We start from the raw sequence: 14,667 nt of genomic DNA on the forward strand, positions 1-14,667 counted from the left end.
CTTTTTAAAGGTTGTAAGATTTCCTGCCTCCATTACATTCACAGGCAGTGCATTCCAGATTCTCACCATCCACTGAGTATTTTTTTTTCAAATCCCCTCTGAATCCCCTGCTCCTTGCCGAAAAACTACGCCCCTTGTGATTCATCCACAACCAAGGGGAATAGCTGCTTCCCATTCAGCATGTCCATACCTCTCATAATCTTATTTACCTCAATCATGTCTCCTCGGCCACCTCTGTTCTAGAACAAAATAACAATCCAAGCCTATCCAGTCTCCCTTTATTGCTCAAATGCTCCATTCTATGCAAAAGTGTGGTGGATATCCTCTGTACCAGTGGAATCACATCCTTCCTATTGTGAGATGACCAGAACTGTACGCAATATCCCTGCCGCGGCCTAACCAGTGTTCTGTACAGCTCCAACATTATCCTTGCTCCTCTACTCTCTGCCAAAACTGTTAAAAGCAAGTGTCTGTATGTGTTCCTAAATATCATATTCAACTGCTCTGCGGCCTTGACGGATCTATGAATAATTACCCCAAGAACCCTCTATTCCTCTGAGCCTCCTCATGTCCTGCCATTCATTAAATACTCCCTTGTCTTGTTACTTCTCCCAAAGTGCATCAGCTCGCACTTATCAGGATTAAATACCATCTGCCACTGCTCTGCCATCTGACCAACCCATCTATATCTTCCTGACAACTACAGCCTTTTTCTTTACTCTTAACCACCCCACCAACCTTGCTTATCATTCCTCTACATTATCATCTTATCATTTGTGTAGATAACAAACAATATGTGTCCCTGCACTGATCTTTGTGGCACGCCACTGGACACCAGCTTCCAGCCACTCAAGCAGCCTTCTTTGATGATACTTTGTTTACGATTTACGATTAGAGCTCCGAAAGCTTGTGTGGCTTTTGCTACCAAATAAACCTGTTGGACTTTAACCTGGTGTTGTTAAACTTCTTACTACGATTACGAAGCCAGTTTTGGATCTGCATTGCAAAGTTTCCCTGAATTCCATGGCCTTTAAACTTGTCAATCATTTCCCCCATGTGGGTCCTTGTCAAAGGCTTTGCTAAAATCCATATAAACTACATTAATTGGACCCTTGCATTGGCTAGGTCAACTGTCCAATATCCATCTACCTTGTTCTGACTTGACAGCAAAACAATGACAATGATATATCACCTCTCCGGTTCACCCTTCCAGCTGCCCATTATCCCGCTGCTTCATTCTGATTGGACAGCAATCATCCAAACACCACCATCTTGGAAAGTGGTTCTACAATTCCCACAGTGCAGCGGTGGGGGTGGCCTGAACAAGTGAGGTCACGTAGAGGGCACGAGGTAACTGAAGGGAAGTGAGGTCACAGAGGGCACCTCCATAAACATCTGGGGTTCAGAGTTAAGTGTTGCATTGTCAATTTGGAGTCAAAATGGGAATGCAGCTTGAAGGGGGACAAGAGGGTCATGCGGCTCCAGAATCAGTCTCAGCGAGAGAGAGGGAGGGAGGGAGAGATATCGAGCATAGAAATAAAGCAATAGGATCAGACACCTAGAGAGAGAGAAAGAAGGGGAGAGTGAGGTGGAGCGAGAGGGGCAGTGCGAGAGAGGGGGAAGGGAGGGCAGGGAGGGTTGCAGAGAGAGAGAAAGGGGGCAGAGAAGGAGGCAGATAGAGAGAAGGTGCAGTGAGAGAAAGAGGGCGCTGGGAATGAGGAGAGGGAGAAAGAGAGGGGGCAGAGGGAGAGTGGGAAGAGAGAGAGGTGCACTGACAGCGTGGGGCAGTGAGAGAGGTACAGAGAGAAGGTGGGGCAGTGAAAGCGTGGGACAGAGACATCATGGAGCAGAGTGAGTGGGAAAGATAGAGATTGGGGTAGAGTGAGAGGGGCAGAGAGAGAGAGGGGGTAGAAAGATAGTAGTACACAGAAAGAGGGGGCAGAGACAGCAGGGGCATAAAGGGAGAAGCGGCAGAGATAGTGGGGAAAAATAGACACAAAAAAAGAACAAAGAGCAAAGAACAATACAGCACAGGAACAGGCCCTTCGGCCCTCCAAGCCTGCACCGATCAAGTATTCCTAACTAGACCATCCGTTTGTATCCCTCTATTCCCAGTCTGTTCATGCGGCTATCCAGATAAGTCTTAAATGGTCCTAGCGTGTCTGCCTCAACCACCTTGCTTGGTAGTGCATTACAGGCCCCCACCACCCTCTGTGTAAAATACGTCCCCCCGCATATCTGTATTGAACCTTGCCCCCCTTACCTTGAACTTGTGACCCCTTGTGTTTGTCATTTCTGACCTGGGAAATAGCTTCCAACTGTTCGCCCTATCTATGCCCTTCATAATTTTATAAACTTCTATTAGGTCACCCCTCAACCTCCGTCTTTCCAGGGAGAACAACCCTAGTTTACTCAATCTCTCCTCATAGCTAATACCCTCCATACCAGGCAACATCTTGCTAAACCTTTCCTGCCCTCTCTCCAAAGCCTCCACGTCCTTCTGGTCGTGTGGTGACCAAAACTGGATGTAGTATTCGAAATGTGGCCTAACCAACGTTCTATATAACTGCAACATCATATCCCAACTTTGATACTCCATGCCCCGTCCAATAAAGGCAAGCATGCCATATGCGTTCTTCACCAACTTTTCCACCTGTGCTGCCACCTTTAAGGATCTGTGGACTTGCACACCAAGATCCCTCTGTGTGTCGATACTCCTGATGGTTCTGCCATTTATTGTATAGCTCCCCCCTGCATTAGATCTACCAAAATGCATCACTTCGCATTTATCTGGATTAAATTCCATCTGCCATTTCTCTGCCCAGTTTTCCAGCCTATCTATATCCTGCTGTATTCTCTGACAATGTTCATCACTATCTGCAACTCCAGCAATCTTTGTGTCGTCCGCAAACTTACTAATTAGACCAGCTACATCTTCTTCCAAATCATTTATATATATCACAAACAGCAGAGATCCCAGTACAGAGCCCTGCAGAACACCACTAGTCACAGACCTCCAATCAGAAAAAGACCTCTTCACTGCTACCCTCTGTCTTCTATGGCCAAGCCAGTTCTGTACCCATGTAGCTAGTTCACCTTTGATTCCGTGAGATTTAACCTTTTGCACCAGCCTGCCATGAGGGACCTTGTCAAATGCTTTACTAAAATCCACGTAGACGACATCCATGGCCCTTCCCTCGTCAGTCATTTTTGTCACCTCCTCAAAAAACTCAACCAAATTTGTGAGGCATGACCTCCCTCGCACAAAACCATGTTGTCTATTGCTAATGAGATTATTCAGTTCTAAATGTGTACAGATCCTATCTCTAAGAATCTTCTCCAACAATTTCCCTACCACGGACGTCAAGCTCACTGGCCTATGATTACCCAGGTTATCCTTGCTACCCTTCTTAAATAACGGGACCACATTTGCTATTCTCCAATCCTCTGGGACCTCACCTGTGTCCAATGAAGAAACTAAGATTTCTGTTAGAGGCCCAGCAATTTCATCTCTTGTCTCTCTCAGTAACTGGAAGTCCCTCCCTAACAGCACTGTGGGTGTACGTACACCTTAGGCATTGCAACAATTCAAGAAGGCACCCTTGGGATTGGGTTGACCATGGCCAAGGCAGCTACATACAGCCACATATTCTGTTATAATTGAAGGACTGCAGATTGAATGTGAGGCATTGTGGGACTGGACTATCTTGACCATATTCCTGTGACTGCCTGGAAACTCGCGTCTATTTTAGTTTATAATTGAGGATTTCTGGGAATAAGTTAAATGTGGAAATATTAAGCATAGCCTGGAGGAATTTGGAATAACTGAGAATTTTATCCCCAGATAAAGAACAAAGATTTTGCCGGTGTTTGGGTGTAACGTGTTTGGGATTTTAAATCACCAAAGACAAGATGTTGCCTCTAAAATCAGTCCTTGTAGGTTGGCTTAAAAAAGGTGAAGTTATAATGAAGGATCTTGGATCTTATTTTAATCAAGGAGTTGTGAGCTTGTAGTGCTCTGTCGCTTTAAGAAGCTATAGCTGCGAGAGAGAATGCTGAGGATTCATCGTTTGAAATTTACGAGCTGTGAGAATCTGTGTGTTTTGTTTGTTTTATGTGGATGTTTGTAGATGTGTTTTATCATTGTTTTGGGCTACATTTGTTAAGGTTTATCTTTCTGGGGAATTAACCTTACCTTGAGTCTTTAATTAAAGGCATTTTTGGAAGTTTAAAAACAGGATCACAAGAACGCTTAAGTAATTAATTTTGGTTATTGTTGTTGTAAAGCACATGCTAAGTTTCTCTGTTTGTGTATGGATGATATTTGTGGGTTGAACGCTTCAAGCTTTGAGGTTTTCTGTCTGTGATTTAAATCAAACAGATTTTTAAAAAAGGAAGTGTGATCAATAAAACTTTTTTTGTTCAGAAGTTATGAACCTGGAGCCATATTTACTGGCCAGAGACATGATTCCAGGATATTTTACTAAACATGTGGGAATTTTAATCCGGATACAATTCACCCATGTGAGAATGATAGTTTTAATTTGTAATGGTTATTTAAAATTTGACACATGTGAAATGATTCTGACCAATCCTGTGTTGGATTGATCTTGGGGTAAACCTCCTGTCAGGTCCAAAGATTTATTCCTGACGCAAGTAACACAATGAAAAGGAAAATTCTGGAATTGGAGACTGAAGAAAAGAGTTTAAAAAGAGAGAATATTAAATAGAAATGTTCCCAGACCGTGTGGTCATTAGATTAAAACAAAGGAAGGGTGCTGACGTCCATTTGAGAACTTTTAATCCACCCCATTTCTAACTAAGGGAGTCTATGTACAAAGAAAGCCCAAGAAAGACCCCCCCCCCCCCCCCAAGGGGGGTCTGGAAAGCATCATGATGGGGGCACCTGTCCATGAGATGATCACAAAGCCCCATAATGCCCAGATACTAATTTTATTGAACCTATAATGTATGTAATCTATCGCCATTCTGATGCACTGAGTTACTGTATAAGAATTGATGATATTGTTTGTTGGGTGGAGTTGCACATGGTCAACCCCTGTGGCTTCTCCCCGCTGGCGTAACTCAATAAACTGTTTGTCGATTGAATCAGGCACAACACACTGGGTACATTACCACTTCATCCTTAGGAGTGGCCTGATAGGCCGTGGTCCAGACTAAATGTGGCCTCTGGGGGGCCTTTCATGAATCACATGTGTTTGGTCGTTGTAAATGTGCATTCAAAATGGTTGGAAGCACAGATCATGAGTAATATTCCAGCTCCTGTGACAATAGAGAACCGCTGTCAAATTTTCACAAGCCCTGGGTTACCAGATTGGCTTGTTTCAGATAACGACACTCTGTTTACAAGTGAGGTGTTTCAGGAATTCCTGTAAAGGAATGGTCTACGCCATGTGCGTACTGCACTGTTTCATCTGGCTACAAATGGTCTCACAGAAAGAGCTGTTCAAACTCTGAAGGAGGGATTGAAGAGAATGGCAGGCGATACTTTAAGAACAAGCTCTCAAGATTTTTGTTCCAGTTTCACATCACACCACAATCCACAACCGGACTCTCTCCTGCGGAATTTTTAGGTAGAAGGTTGAAGTCTCATCTGGATCTGCTGCATCCAGATCTCAGAGCAAAAGTGAGCAAGAGACAAGAGAAGCAGAAGGAGGGACACGACTACCGCGCCAAAGAGAGGCAGTTCAAACCGGGTGATCAGGTTTACATCAGAAACTTTGGGAGTAACCAAAGGTGGTTACCGGGAATAATTTTAAACCAAAGTGGTCCAGTATCTTGGGTGGTGAGACTGTAAAACGGAAGAGTTGTTCGCAGACACCAAGATCATATTCGCTTGCGGTGTGACCCCGAGTCAGTCACAGTTTCAGAGTCAGCAACCATTACTGAGAACATGGCAGAGGGTCATGCTGCTGTGGATGTTCACCAGGAAATGGTTCCAGCTTTGCCAGTTGACTCTGCTGTGGGAGTGGAAGAGGAATGTTCATTTACAGATTCTCAAACTACCTCTTCACCTCCCATTCCAGAAACACCATTACAAGATTTACCAGTGGTATTGTACAGGTCGCAATGAAACCGCAAAGCTCCTGACAGACTTCCGTATTGTTAAAGACATTACTTTGTTGTGTTTCTGTCCTAATGGGGGATTGAAATTTAAGGGGAGGAGAAGTGTTACAGAGTGTTCTTCTCAACCTTTCTCCCTTCTGAGCACGTGCGGGCTTTGGGCGGGCTTTCAGTCTGCAAGTCCAGGCTGGTTCCAATGCTCCTGTTTCCTTTTGTTTGCCAATGATTTTTAAACGTTGTTATTTATTTATATAAAGAACATCCTGCTTTTAACAATGCATTTGACTACCTTACCTGTGGACTGAAGCTCCCACAATTGTAAAGCAGGAGATTAGTTAAATGGACAGCCTGAATTGAGAGACAATTAAAGAATAAATGATTCATTAATACAGATGTTAGAAAGGCTGGAAATGTAAATTTGAACACAAAAGTTTATAACTTTCAGAATTATAAACATTAAGAATGGTAAAAATGTTGTGGGGATTATAAGATGTTCCCTTCTGAGGACAACAGAATAGAAAAAAACAGACAAGACTTGTTAGCGTGGCACGGTGCCACAGTGATTAGCACTGCTACCTCACAGTGCCAGGGACCTGGGTTCGATTCCTGGCTTGGGTGACGATGCGGAGTCTGCACGTTCTCTCCGTGTCTGCGTGGGTTTCCTCCGGGTGCTCCAGTTTGTTCCCACAGTCCAAAATACGTGCGGGTTAGGTGCATTAGCCATGTTAAATTCTCAATCAGTGTATCCGATCAGACGCCAGAGTGTGGCAACTAAGGGATTTTCACAGTAACTTCATTGCAGTGTTAATGTCAGCCTACTTGTGACAGTAATAAATAAACTTTAATACTTTGTTAACCTTGACTGGAGGGAATGAATCGGCTCCTGTTCAAGATGTCTCAACATTGAATGACTGATGTTAACCAATTATTGGTCGACACTCAGGCTACCCCAAGCTAAGTGATATCGTTTGAGAGAAAGAATTGTCTTAAAATTCAGACAATGTGTGCAACTAGCTAAAAACCAAACCAGTTTCATTATTGACAAGTTATCGACCAATTGGCTAATTCCCAACAATTGGCTGAGCTGGGCTTTCTACATTTTGAAAATATAAAAAAGGGGATTCAAGAAACCAATTTGGCAAAAGTTTTCAAAAATTCAAGGTTTTTTTAAAGTTTATTTATTAGTGTCACACATTCACACTGCAATGAAGTTACTCTGAAAATCCCCCAGTCGCCACTCTGGCGCCTGTTCGGGTAAACTCAGGGAGAAGTTAGCATGCTCAATGTACCTAACCAGCAAGTCCTTCGGTCTTTGGGAGAAAACCCACACAGACAGGGGGGGAATGTGCAGACTCTGTACAGACAGTGACCCAAGGCGGGACTCAAACCCGGGTCTCTGGCGCTGTGAGGCAGCAGTGCGAACCACTGTGTCCTACAGAGAGGTGTTGGGAGCTGTTGATTTTACAAGTTATCCGTGTTTTCAGAGCCGTCACTCCATGTCCTGGTCTGAGAGGGATGGAGAGAAGTTAAAGTTAAGCTTTCTCCTTTACTGTTAATCGATACTTTGCTTTTTTATCTTTCTGACTTGTTACATTTTTAATGGTGAATAAACTTTCTGAATTCACCATTTAAAGTGTTCTTTCTTGCCATATGGTTAAGTCACTGGAACCTGGGTGAGTTATGATTAGGGAGGTTGTTGTAAACAAGTGAACCCCATAAATCTTAGTTCAAACAAATCAAAATTCTTACATATGGAATGCAATCCTTTATTCTGAGAGAAATTGAACATTGAAGTAAAGATGTTCTGCTTCAGTTATACAGGGCGTTGCTGAAACTGCATCTTGAATAGTGGCTGCAGTTTTTGTCTCCTATTAAACAAAGGATTGTAGAATCCCGACAGTACAGACAGAGGCCGTTCTGTCCATCGAGTCTGTACCAAACACCATCCCATCCAGGCCCTATTCCCATAACCACATGCATTTACTCCAGCCAGTCCGCCTGACACTAAAGGTCAATTTATCATGGCCAATCAACCTAACCCACACATCTTTGGACTGTGGGAGGAAACCGGAGCACCCGGGTGAAACCCACGCAGAGAATGTGCAAACTCCACACAGACAGTGACCCGGGCTGGAATTGAACCTGGGTCCCTGGTGTTATGATGCAGCAGTGCTAACCACTGTGCTGCCGTGCTGTCCCATTTTATAAATACCATGGAAGCAGTTCAGAGGAGATTTACTAGATTGATTCCCAATCCAGTAGTGTGAAATATTAACACTTTCTCTCTCCATAAATGTTGCCAGACCTAATGCATTTTTGCAGTTCTTTCTGTATTTATTTCAGATCTACCTGTAGCGGTAGGAAAAATATTATTTATTATCCAGGATAAATAAATGTCCTTCATCAGCTTTTGTGGATCATTTCAGTGGAAATGTGCTCTCCCAGGCTCAAAGAAGCAAAGTCGTGAGACCGGCCAGTCCAGCAGAAAGAAACCCTCCGACCCTCCCCTATCACCAACTGTCAGAATGAACATGGTTCAGTCCTGGATGTGATTAATAGCAGCATCCAACCCCTGTCATCATTTGTGAACTCGCTGGTGTCTCCGCAGGCTGGATGACTGAGTGAATCCCTTCCCACACAAACAGCAGGTGAATGGTCTCTCCCCAGTGTGAACTCGCTGGTGCTCCCGCAGGCTGGATGATGTTCTAAATTTCTTTGTGCAGTGAGAGCAACTGAACGGTCTCTCCTCAGTGTGAGTGCGCTGGTGGATAACCAGATCCCGAGAACTTTTGAAACCACTGCCACAGTCAGAGCATTTAAAGGGTCTCTCCTGGGTGTGAGTAAGATTGTGACTCAGCAGGCTGGAGGAATGAGTGAATCCCTTCCCACACACAGAGCAGGTGAACGGTCTCTCCCTGGTGTGAACTCGCTGGTGCTCCCGCAGGTGGGATGATGTTCTAAATGTCTTTGTGCAGTGAGAGCAGCTGAACGGTCTCTCCCCAGTGTGAATGCGCTGGTGGATCATCAGTTCCCGAGAGCTTTTGAAACTACTTCCACAGTCAGAGCATTTAAAGGGTCTCTCATTGGTGTGAGTGACTTTGTGTTTTGACAGGTTGGATAACTGCATAAATTCTTTCCCACACACCAAGCAGATGAATGGTCTCTCTCCAGTGTGAACGCGCTGGTGTCTCTGCAGATCAGGTAAATGAGCGAATCCGTTCCCACACTCAAAGCAGATGAACGCTCTTTCTCCAGTGTGAACCAGCCGATGTCGCTGCAGATGATATAACCGAGTGAATCCCTTCCCACACACAGAACAGGTGTGCGGCTTCTCTCCAGTGTGAATACGTCGATGAATTTGCAGCTCAGAGGGGGTTTTGCAACCCTTCCCACAGTCCCCACATTTCCACGGTTTCTCCATGGTGCAGGTATCCTTGTGTTGCTCCAGGTTTGACCATCAGTTGAAGTCTCACACGGAACAATATTATGGTGCCCTGCTGCGATGGTGCAATATTTTTTCAGGCTGTGTAACTGGGAGGCTCTTTCCACAGTCACTGCATGGGAAAATCTCAGTTGACTTTGTGTGTGTGTGTGTGTGTGTGTGTGTATGTGTGTCAGTCCTGTTCCAGTCACACTGATGTTTAAAGACTGCTGAAGCCGATAGAACAGAGAAACATTTCTCCTTCTGGATTCAAAGACCGAAGATATTCAGGTCCCGATGAATTGAGTGACTCTGTCAGATGTTGATGTGATGTTTGGTTTGAGATTTCTGTCTGTAAAATCCTCAACTTCTGATATCCTGTAAAAGGAGTTTACAAAGGTTATCAGTGTCAGTACAGGATCGAAATTCAGAACAGACAATTCGAGTTTCCATGGAACATTATTTCCACTCTCATTCCCCAAGAGCTGCAAATCTCCATCCCACACACTCTCTCCCTCCATTCTCACTCTGCTGTATCTAATATTCACCCTCCCAATTCTCCTGTAGGTCCTGATTGACAGATCCATGCTCTGCTTCCTGTCGTGGACAGAGAGAGCTAGAAATCTCCATGCAGGCTGCCAGACAGATATATGTCTATCTGACTGGACTAACAATGTGTGGAACATACCGACTGGATTCACTTCCTTTCCCTTCAGTTGCTGCAAGTCCCCAATTTCCCCCAGAATGAGAAAAGAAATGGAAAGGGGGAGAAAATAAAGTGTTTTACTCACAGATGTTGGCCTCTTTTAAGGCCAAACCAAATAAACAAACTCAAGTTAAATCAGGACAAAGTAAAAGGGGCAGCTCCCCAAAAGGAGGGGGAACAGCCCGAACAAAAATCAAAGTACAAAGGAAACTTAAAAACATCAAATCAAAGTGTGATTATTAGGGTCGATAACACACCCCAACCCCTGCAGTGCCCAACGGGGGCGGAAGGCGTCAACCGCGCCCGTGAACACTGCATGCTCCCTCTCCAGTGACACCTGGCCACGAACGGAGCCGCAGTAGAGGGGCAGACAGTCAGGATGGACGGCCCCCTCGATCGCCCGCTGCCTGGACCGGTAAATGGCACGCTTTGTCAGGCCCAGGAGCAGGTTCACAAGGAGGTCGCCATCCTGACCCACCCCTCTCTGTGAGGGTTTCCTCTGGGTGCTCCAGTTTCCTCCCACAGTCCAAAGATGTGCGGGTTAGGTTGATTGGCTATGCTAAAATAATTGCCCCTTAGTGTCCTGGGATGCGTAGATTAGAGGGATTAGTGGGTAAAATATGTAGGGATATGGGAGTGGGGCCTGGGTGGGATTGTGGTCGGTGCAGACTCGATGGGCCGAATGGCCTCTTTCTGTGCTGTAGGGTTTCTATGATTCTATTGTCCCTCTGAAGACAGAGGTTCTGAACCAGCCCCTGAAACCACGCCCATTGTGACCCGCCACCGACAGCAGCGCATGCGCTCTCCTTCCCCGCTGAAACAAGATGGCGGCCGATAACCGGGGCCTGTTCCCGAGATAAAAGCCTTGGAGCTGTAAACCCAGGACCTGCAGGGTCTTATTCGGGCCGTGCGGCCGACAGCGGATGTTTGTGAAGCCATAGCTCCCTCCCTACCCCGACTCCATTTCTCCCGCAGCCCCACCGACTCACCCGCTGAAAAAAGCCGCTCCCGCATTCACAGGGCTCCGAGCAAAGTGACACTGCGCACGCTCCACATATAGCACCGCGCCTGCGCAGTAGGCTCCTGTGGAATGAATAGGACACGTTCACACCCGCAGGGGCACCTGGGAATTAACGGCGTCATTGTCAATCAAAGACAATAATAGAAAATTATCTTGTTCAATGAAGATCAATTGATTTTTAAAAATGCATTCCTCGGAATTTGTGCGCTGCCATTCTCTATTTCTAAAATTGATTTAAACCAGTGCTCTCCTGTGGGAATACCCCGAGTTTTTAAAACTTTTCCCACTGGTTTCCTCTCGTCTCTCTGCTCTCCTGAAGGTGCTCACACTGGCTGGGTAAATCCCACAGAGACAGGTTTCTTTCACTTTCTTTCTCCTGATGCTGAATATTCTGTTTTATGGAACGATACATCACAGATGGAAACCATTTGGCTCATCCTGCCCAGTCGGGCTGTCTTTAAGATCTGTCCAATTAATCCCACAGCCCTGCTGGCAGAGTGAGAACAACATCTATTTATACTGCAGCAATGCAGGAGGTGAATGGAAAATGTTTTCCAGTTGCACACCTCTCAGACACACTCACCTCTAGAAAGATAAATTGGCCTGTGTACTAAGAACAAAGAAAATTGCAGCACAGGAACAGGCCCTTCGGCCCTCCAAGCCTGCACCGACCATACTGCCCGACTTAACTAAAACCCACTACCCTTCCTGAGACCATATCCCTCTATTCCCATCTCATTCATGTACTTGTCAAGACGCCGCTTAAAAGTCAAGACCGTATCTGCTTCCACTACCTCCCCCGGCAATGAATACCAGGCACCCACCACTCTCTGTGTAAAACATCTGCCTCGTACATCTCTTTTAAACTTTACCCCTCGCACCTTAAACCTATTCCCCCCAGTAATTGACTCTTCCACCCTGGGAAAAATCTTCTGACTATCCACTCTTTCCATGCCTCTCATAATCTTGTAGACTTCTATCAGGTCTCCCCTCAACCTCCATAGCTCAAGTGAGAACAAACCAAGTTTCCCAACCTCTCCTCATAGCTAATGCCCTCCATACCAGGCAACATCCTGGTAAATCTTTTCTGGACTCTCTCCAAAGCCTCCACATCCTTCTGGTAGTGTGGCGACCAGAATTGAACACTATATTCCACGTGCGGCCTAACTAAGGTTCTATAAAGCTGCAACATAACTTGCCAATTTTTAAACTCAATGCCCCAGCCGATGAAGGTAAGCATGCCGTATACCTTCTTGACGACCTTCTCCACCTGCATTGCCACTTTCAGTAATCTGTGTACCTGTACACCCAGGTCCTTTGCCTATCAATATTGTTAAAGGTTCTGCCATTTACTGTATATTTCCTATCTGTATTAGACCTTCCAAACTGCATTACCTCACATTTGTCCGGATTAAACTCCATCTGCCATCTCTCCACCCAAGTCTCCAACTGGTCTATATCCTGCTGTATCCTCTGATGGTCCTCATCGCTATCCGCAAATCCACCAACCTTTGTGTCGTCCGCAAACTTACCTATCAATCCAGTTACATTTTCCTCCAAATCATTTATATATATTATATATATCCTGTATGAATTCGCTGTTGTGTCCAAAGACTGGATGGCCCAGCAAAATCCTTCCCACACAAGGAGCAGGTGAACAATCTCTCCCCAGTGTGAACTCGCTGATGTGCATTGAGGTTGGATGAACATGAGAACCCCTTTCCACAGGCGGAGCAGCTGAACGGCCTCTCCTCAGTGTGAATTTGCTGGTGTAACAGCAGGTGGGATGAGATAGTGAATCCTTTCCCAAACACAGAACAGATGGCCTCTCTCCAGTGTGACTGTGTCTATGGTTTTCCAGCAAGTACAGATAATTGAATCCTTTATCACAATCATCACATTTCCATGGTTTCTCCATTTTCCCAGCCCCAATGTGACCGTGTCGATGGGTTTCCAACCGGGATGGATAATTGAATCCTTTACCACAATCCTCACATTTCCACGGTTTGTCCATGGTGCTGGTGTCCTTCTGTCTCTCTAGGTTGGATGATTAGTTGAAGCCTCATCCACATACAGACCATGGTGTGATGTTTTTCAGGCTATGTAACTGGCTAAAGCTCTATCCACAGTCAGTTCACTGGAGCACTCTCACTTGGGTGTACGTGTGTGTCTCAGTTCTTTTTCTGTCACATTGAATTTTGAAATTTTCTCCCACTGACAAAACAGGGAATGATTTATCCCTCCACTGTCAAAAGCAATCATATTTAGGTCATGATGAATCGAATGGCTCTGTCAGACTTTGATGTGAAGGTTAGTTTGAGTTTCCTGTCTGTGAATCTTCCTCTTCTAGTTCCCTGCACAAAGAGTTTTAAAAAACTGCTTCAGAACAGACAATTTCAGTTTCCACGAAACATTTCTCTGTCTCATTTATCTTGAGCTGTAATCCCCATCCCACACACTCTCTCTTGTCCCTGAGCTGAAATCAAACTCATTGCCCCAACTCCACTCTGAGCTCAGCTCCCTCTCCCTCCAGCTGGATTCAGTCCTGCAGGCCATGTGCAGATTGAGAGTACAATCAAGGAGTCAATTATTTTCCTTCCAAGTCAGGGGACGTGCAGCCCCACTGACTCTGTTGTTACCACAATGGGCACACGTGCTCTGTTCAACAATGAAACACCACGATGACCATTAACATCGGCCTGTTCCTTGGAAAAGCTCCATTTTATTTGTGCCAAAACAGCAGCGGAATTACCTCCTGCACAGGCACAAAGGTATCATCAGTCACAGAAAATAATTGCAGCTGGTCTCAAACCTCATTTTACCATTTGCTCTCAGACATTCTCCATTCAATTTTGAAATGCAAACTGAAATCTAGCAAAGTGGGGTAAATTAAACACATTTTAATGGTCATTTTCAGAATGACTATTCCCGAGAATTAATTCCTAAGTCAGTAAATTAAAATTCTCATCAGCAATGTAGGCAGCACAGTGGTTAGCACTGCTGCCTCACAGCTCCAGGGACCTGGGTTCGATTCCCAACTTGGGTCACTGTCTGTGTGGAGTCTGCCCGTTCTCCCCATGCCTGCGTGGGTTTTCTCCAGATGCTCCGGTTTCCTCCCATCGTCCAAAGATATGCCAGTTAGGTGCATTGGCCATGCTAAATTGCCCCTTAGTGTCCTGGGATGAGTAGGTTCGAGGGATGAGCAGGTTACATATGTGGGGTTATGGGAATAGGGCTTAGGTGGGATTGTTGTTGGTGCAGTCTTAATGGGCCGAATAACCTCCTTCAGCACTGTAGGGATTCTATGAAATACTTTGGGAGAATTGCTATTTCAATGGGCATTTTCACAAATGCTATAAAATGATTTTTCAAAACAAATTAATATTTTAATGATTAATAAATAAAAAGTATTTCATAAAACAACCACCCAGTGTG

At 45.1% G+C, this 14,667-nt stretch overlaps 1 pseudogene; it reads left to right on the top strand.

Moving 5' to 3' along the window:
- The window catches only part of LOC144485803 (uncharacterized), a 245,388-nt pseudogene that overhangs the window by 183,531 nt on the left and 47,190 nt on the right, over positions 1–14,667 (top strand).

The sequence above is a fragment of the Mustelus asterias genome, unplaced genomic scaffold, assembly GCF_964213995.1.
Source record: "Mustelus asterias unplaced genomic scaffold, sMusAst1.hap1.1 HAP1_SCAFFOLD_221, whole genome shotgun sequence".
Lineage (NCBI taxonomy): Eukaryota > Metazoa > Chordata > Chondrichthyes > Carcharhiniformes > Triakidae > Mustelus > Mustelus asterias.